General features: G+C 37.8%; 1 long non-coding RNA gene across 2 annotated transcripts in view; it reads left to right on the forward strand.

Moving 5' to 3' along the window:
* Positions 1-1,879, forward strand: part of LOC130083539 (uncharacterized) — a 104,197-nt gene extending 102,318 nt beyond the window's left edge. Inside the window, exons 2-4 of one of the 2 annotated variants that reach the window (XR_008806850.1) lie at positions 1,302-1,401; positions 1,442-1,595; positions 1,788-1,879. This is a non-coding gene — a long non-coding RNA (uncharacterized LOC130083539). The remainder of the gene's footprint in view (positions 1-1,301; positions 1,402-1,441; positions 1,596-1,787) is intronic. The other variant, XR_008806849.1, reaches the window with a different exon arrangement.
* The last annotated feature ends 5,193 nt before the right edge of the window (positions 1,880-7,072 follow it).

Here is a 7,072-nt window from a genome sequence, read left to right on the forward strand (position 1 = left end):
ACATTTTCCTGACATTGCCAGGCCATTAGCGGCTGGTTGACTGACTATTATGGACCAGGATCCTAATTTAGGAGGTGAACTCTGCTTTTAATGAGGGGGGCGAGTGTGGGTGTATGAACAGAAAAGACACGCAAAAAAAAAAAAAAAAATAGGATAGTTTTCTTTTCATGAATAGCAGCCGTCCGACGCATACACAGACAACAAGCATTAGTTGGCGAGTCCGGACACGTTTCCTTCCTTGCTTTTAATTCACCCTACTTCACCAGTCACGTTCTATGAAACGTTCCAACGGTTCGGTGGCATTTCCTGGGTGCATCACTACAATCTTGAGGATTATTTTTCCAGTTTCAAAGGAATTGTGGAAAAACACCCACAATGTATTAAACGGAAATGTATTAAACAATCAACGCACATTACAGATATAAAACAGGGATTTCCCCTTACTGCCTTTTAATTCTCTAGTTCTTAAACCTATTAAACAGACAAGCAGGGTGTTTACCATTGGAGGTCAACTGTCCCATTGACACAGGCGTTAACGCTTGGACATCGGTCTAAAAGTGACATCTCTGTGTCATCAGATGTTGCCGAAATGCTTGGCTGATTGGCTGCTGTTGAATGAGGCACATCTTGTCCACTATCTCAATTCAGACTCTATTGTAAGGTATATGACCACCAGAGTCAGCCCACATTTCCATTGTAGATGTTCACAATGTGTTTAACAACCTCTCTCAACCAGCATTGAGAATTCAACGGTTGTTTATACACTGGAAAATGGGCAGATTTTTAGAACAGACTGCAGAAGCATCCCAAAAGTTTATTATAAAATGGTTTGTGTGGTGATTTTGTCCAAAGACTGGAATGCAAAGCAATATCGGAAGGGTTCGGGTGACGGGGACACAGTCAGTCATCGTGGTAAACACACAGTGATGGTGGCAGTCGTGTGCTGTTGTTAATTTTAGATGTATTTGAAAAAGAACTGGGAGCTTCTCAACAGTGTTTGCCAACACAGACAGCGGTGATGATTCTGCCTCTGTGCATCTGGTCTGAGTTGACTTGATCAATGTTTGAAGTCACTGACATCTGGCCCCTTCACACACTTACACGTTTACTTCAATTAACACACTCCACACACACTTACACTCTGTAAAAGCTGGCACACATTCAACGCTTGCTTTTGCACTAGAGCTTTTAAACACCACCAATAGAGCTTCCATGCATGTGAGGAATCTTAACAGTACCAACATTTCACATTTCAGTCTTTACAACTAAATACATTTTGTGAAAACATAAGAACCTGTCAGACTAAGGCCGTGTGTCCACAAAAGCGTTTTTAGCCAGCTGAAAACGCCAGACGCTCTGCTGAAGATGCCGTGCTTTGGGCGCTTGAGAGCGTTTGGCCGTGTGTCCACCAAAGCGTTTGGTGGACACAGCGTTTTGGCAGCACAGCGTTTTTTCCGTTGAGACGTTTCGTTGCTATGATACAGAATATTCGCAGCATAGTTTACTTGTAACTGATTTCGCAGATAATTTGTTTCATACTGAAAAATTTTTTTTCATCCATTTTGTTCGGTTAGCTCTGTTGGTTGATGTCGCCTGTACAGAAAAAATGTTGTGACAGTTGGTCGGTGTGGTATTAGTCCCGCTCCACCTCCACTGTGATTGGACAGCTGGGTAAAAAGTGACAGTGATGAGCGCTGCGTTTTATCCAAAGTTGAACATTTTTCAACTCTCGGCGACCAGTAAAAAACGCCGGGCACTCGGCGCTTTAGCGTGAAAAAAACGCTCAGCGCCTCGTTGCGCTCATGGCGTTTAAAAAACGTGGCGCTCCCATTGAAAACATACGTCAGGCGCGTGGAAAAACGCTTTGGTGGACACACGGCCTTAGGCTTTAAACAAGTAGACAAGTATGCAAATGCCTGACGAATGCATTGCAAGTGTACATATGTAGTTACTAAACTAAGTCTCAGCCTCAGACGTCACACCCACGGACACCTGATGCATATGGCACACAAAATTGAATTCTACATTTTACATTTACATTTTCACACCCCCAAACATGAAGCTGAACAAAACTAACTGTGGTTGTTTGCTTTACATGCCGGTCAGATCTTGGCCTGCTGCGATGGAGTCCAGACCTTCTGGAGTCAGTCTGAATGTCTGGCTACGCGAAACTTTACTAAACTTTACTCTGGCAGTAACAAACCTCGGTCCTCAAGGGGAAAATAGTGATACATTCAAATGTCTGTGCCATTGAACCAGATGTGCTATAATTTAGGTAGTTAGCTATAAACATTTCAGTTTTTTAACTAGTTTAACTAAATAGCTATGGAAGATTTATTTGCACTTCAAACTGTTGCAAACCATGACAGTAGTTTGACTTAAAAAATAATTGACAATAGAAGAAATAAAAAATAAAAATGAATTGTTATATTTCACAATTCTGACTTTATAATTCACAATTGCGTGATATAAAGTGAGAACTGTGGGTTTATATCTTGAAACTGCGCCTTTACAATCACACAATTCTGACTTTATAACACGCAATTGCGACTTTATATCACGCAATTCTAAGAAAAAAAGTCAGAATTGTGAGATGTAAACTCGCAATTGCGAGAAAAAAGTCAGAATTGTGAGATAAAAAGTCGCAATTACATTATTTATTCCATGGCGGAAATAAGCTTCCTCGCCTAATGGCAATGGCTCATTTTGGAAAACAACAAGTGAAAATGAGCTTGTGTAGTTATAAGTGATTGCATATTTACGTAGATCATTTTTGGGGCCTTTAAGACTACCAATACACACATCTACACTATGACAGAGAGAAACAGAGGAAAGGAAAGGTAAACTTTTTTAAACACTGCACAAAACTAAAAAATAGTTTACTATAAATATTAGAATACAAATAAAATAATAATATAAATTATAAATACATAGGCTATAGGAGGAAAGGGTTAGGACTAAATTATCACAATCTATAAATCACACACACACACTTTTTCTATGTACAAAAATGAAATATTCAAGTTGGCCGGCCTCTATGAATCTTTTGTTCTTCTCCATTAGTTATTTAAATCATTTTGGATGTATTTTGAAGTCACATTGCAAAATTTCTCTCCAAGGAGTGAGGCACGAGGCTCCTGGATATTCTTAAAACCTCTGGCAAGGAATTTGTTGGCCGTTATGTATTCCACTAAGCTCTAAGTGCAATTCCCTGTTTCCACTTGTACACCAGAAACTCTGTCCATCTGTTCCATGTAACCTCAATGGAAAAAGAAAACCCCTTAAATATAGTTTTTTTTATATAAGCATGGTAACTTAAGACTGTTAAAGGATAAGGCCTGATTTTACTGTCGCAATAATTCACTTTTTCCACACAAAGGCCGAGATAAACAACATACTGATACCGTACTGAGTATTTCTCTCTCTCTCACCTTACGTGGTCAGTTGTGATCTTCTTAACTGTAACACTTGAAACACAAATATAGCAGGCTGCTACGCATTTGTCATTAATTCCTGGTATTATCTCGAAAATAATAACTCTGACATCATACGGTGAGAACAGCCTTCAGTATAGGAGTTTTATTTTCTTTTATGACTCTGCGGTCACCATCTGTGACTGCAAGTCTTTCAAACAAACCAAAAATGATTAATACGTCTTTAAGCAGACGTATCCATATGAGCTGGCACAAGTTGCGGTGTTGCAGGATGCATTAGTCTGATAACTGAGGCACTCTAAAGCTTAATGAAGCTAAAGTCAACGTCTTCAGCCTCTAAACAGCTGCTGCAGATTTTTCCCTATTGGGTCGTGAAGGGACACAAGCAGGGTTACCTCATTTAACACAAGCTGCTGGGGCCACCTGAGATATTTGTGTTGATACAGCCCCTTACAGAAAAACCACATGAGTTTCACATGTGCAAAAACACATGTGATCCCATGTGACAACGTGGACATGTGATTTTGCACATGTGAAATTTAACATGTGAAATATGTGGAACACATGTGCTTTGCACATGTTAAAGGTAATTTGCACATGGGAAACGTGTGGTTTTGGAACATTTTCATGTGAAACCCATGTATATTCCCATGTGAAACCCATGGGATTGCATGTGAAACCCATGTGATTACATGTGAAACCCATGGGATTGCATGTGAAACCCATGTGATTACATGTGAAACCCATGGGATGTGAAACCCATGTGAAACCCATGTGATTACATGTGAAACCCATGTGATTACATGTGAAACCCATGGGATTGCATGTGAAACCCATGTGATTACATGTGAAACCCATGGGATTGCATGTGAAACCCATGTGATTGCATGTGAAACCCATGTGATTACATGTGAAACCCATGGGATTGCATGTGAAACCCAAAATTCCCATGTGAAATCCATGAGCTTACATGTGAAACGTAAAATTCCCATGTGAAACATTTAATCACATGTGAAACCCATGAGATATCATGTGAAATGTAAAATATCTCATGTGAAACCCATAGAATGACATTTGAAACCCATCAACAATCCATGTTAAAGCTACACACCATGTAAACCTGTAACTTCATGTGAAATCCATGTAAAAATCATTAAGCAATATACCACAGAAAACGGTAGGCCTACCATGTTCTTGTGTAGGCTCTATAGCCTAATGTTTCCCAACATTAAAACAAATAATTCAAAAAAAAATTTTTTTCACTTTTTATTTCATTTCAAAATATGCAATACAAATTGAATGTTTAAAACAAACAAAGCAAAACCAAATTAAAATTATACATAAAAAGCCGCAAAAAACGCAGGTATACGCGCATGTGTGTGTGTGTGGTGTGCGTTTGTGAAAGTGTGTTGTCTCAGTCCTTTGTGTCTCCTGCAGCAGGCATCCTGTTTTGGGATAGAAAAAGATCAAAGATTAGGGCAGTGCAAACCATAGACTGTAAAAAAAAATATGGACGTAGTGTCCGTGACGTCACCCCGTAGGTTTCTGAAAAGCATTTTTATGGGGCTTAATAATTAATTATTATTCATTTGTAATGTTATTATGTCATTAAACGTTTTACGTAAATATGCTATGGAAATACATCTTGCTTAAACAACTGTATAAGACGAGTGGTGCGTCTCATTTATAAAAAAAACTATTGACAGTTTGTGATTAGATCACAATGTAGACTGAGGAATAAACTGAGTCATCAGTCCTCGCGCATGTCGGTTTCGCAAATGTGAACAGACCACATGGGGATCACACTTGGATGTTGGATCGTCTGAATATTACCTTTCTGCTCGTCTCCTCAGATCTTTTAACTTTTGTGCCATGCAGACCTTGATCTCAGTGCCTCCGATGCCTGGGTGCCTCTTTTTGACATGGTCTGTAAGAAATGAGATTGATTACATTAAAATTTGAAAACAAGTTTGACATGAAGTGACATAACTGTCAGATTCAAACTGTGCTTTCCGCGCTATGGCTGGCGCTGACGGACGCGCTCAGCGCTTGTCATATATAATAACTATTGATAAAAGATATTCAGACATGCTTACCAATTATTAGCTGCACCTTTTGTAGGTCAAGGCTCTTTTTTCACCAACAACCCCTTTTTTTCCGTTCATGCTGCCATCTCTTCGAAAGAGAAGATGGAGTCCATAAGAGTTCTGGTTAACTTTTTGTAGCCCTTACATCTTTGAGCATGATCCAAAGCAACTGGGTTCATTAAGTCAGTCACAGACTTGTTCTGCAAAGCAAAAAATAAAATAAAAAATAGAACATTTTCGTCAGGACAGAAACCGTGATCTTTTCAACGTTATTGCATATTAGGTGAGGTTTTCACTTTGGAGCTGTGAGTGTAAATTTTAGCATACAAGTATTTATTGTTCATGCTCGAGTCTTGATACTCTTTTACCTTCATATTCCAGAGTTTAGGGGTAAAATGCGAGAAATCTCCTTTAGTGGACTTGGATATGCTGGGCACTACTCACTGATCTATATAAATGACTTGATTGCTCATGACGTCATGTAAATTGAAGTCACCATATTCTATTGAATTAATAGGAAATCATCTGACTTTAATGAGTAAACATGACCTAACGAGTCAGTGTTTTTTATATTTGAATTCTATACATTCTTACCATGTAAACATCCAAAACATTTCTGATTATTATCAATGTTGAAAACAGTTGTGCTGATTAATGTGTTTGTGTAAACCATTGTAACAGTTTAAACCATTTTTTCCCCTCCAGGATTCATTGTTAAATAGACCACAAACATATGAAGGGTAGTTTACACTAATGTTCAAACATTTGGGGTCAATGATAGATTTAAAAATGAACAGAAAAAAAAGAAGAAATTCATATTTTTACTCAGCAAGGATGCATTAAATTGATCAAAAGAGAGAGTAAGGATTTCTGTTTCAAATAAATGCTGTTATTTTAACCTTTCTATTCATCAAATAATCCTGAAAAACACAAAAATATGAAGCAGCACAACTGTTTTCAACACTGATAATAATCATAAATGTTTTTTTGAGCATCAAATCGTCATATTAGAATAATTTATGAAGGATGATGTGAAGCTGTGATGCTGAAAATTCAGCTTTGATCAAAGGAAGTAATTGCATTTTACAATATATTCACATAGAAAACAGTTTTTATTTATTTATATTATTTCACAATATTATTGTTTTTAATGTTTTTTGGTGAACATAAGAGAAAGAGACATAAACATTTGTACCAAGACAATTAGTGTATGTTTGACATTAGTGTATGTTTGGCGTTTTACTTACTAATCATATGGTTCATCAATAGTGCTTTAGAGATGAAGATCAGCTCCACTCCGCTCCGTTGAAGGGCATCAGCACTGAAGGATCTAAGAACACAACAAGCCATTTGTCACTGAGCCAACAATGCAATGCCAGGTTTATTGAAAGGAAAGAAGCTACAGCAGAGGTGAAATGCAGAAAAGAGAAAGAATTTAAAGAATATACAGAATATAATTTCTTAACTAGGATAACAGAATTTGTTTTTGGGTTTACTTATTCATTTAATTTTGCTCATACGGTGTAACTTCGTTTGGATGTCAAAACCTTC

The sequence above is a fragment of the Rhinichthys klamathensis genome, unplaced genomic scaffold (assembly GCF_029890125.1).
Source record: "Rhinichthys klamathensis goyatoka isolate OS25496 unplaced genomic scaffold, OSU_Roscu_1.1 h1tg000056l_1, whole genome shotgun sequence".
NCBI classification, from domain to species: domain Eukaryota; kingdom Metazoa; phylum Chordata; class Actinopteri; order Cypriniformes; family Leuciscidae; genus Rhinichthys; species Rhinichthys klamathensis.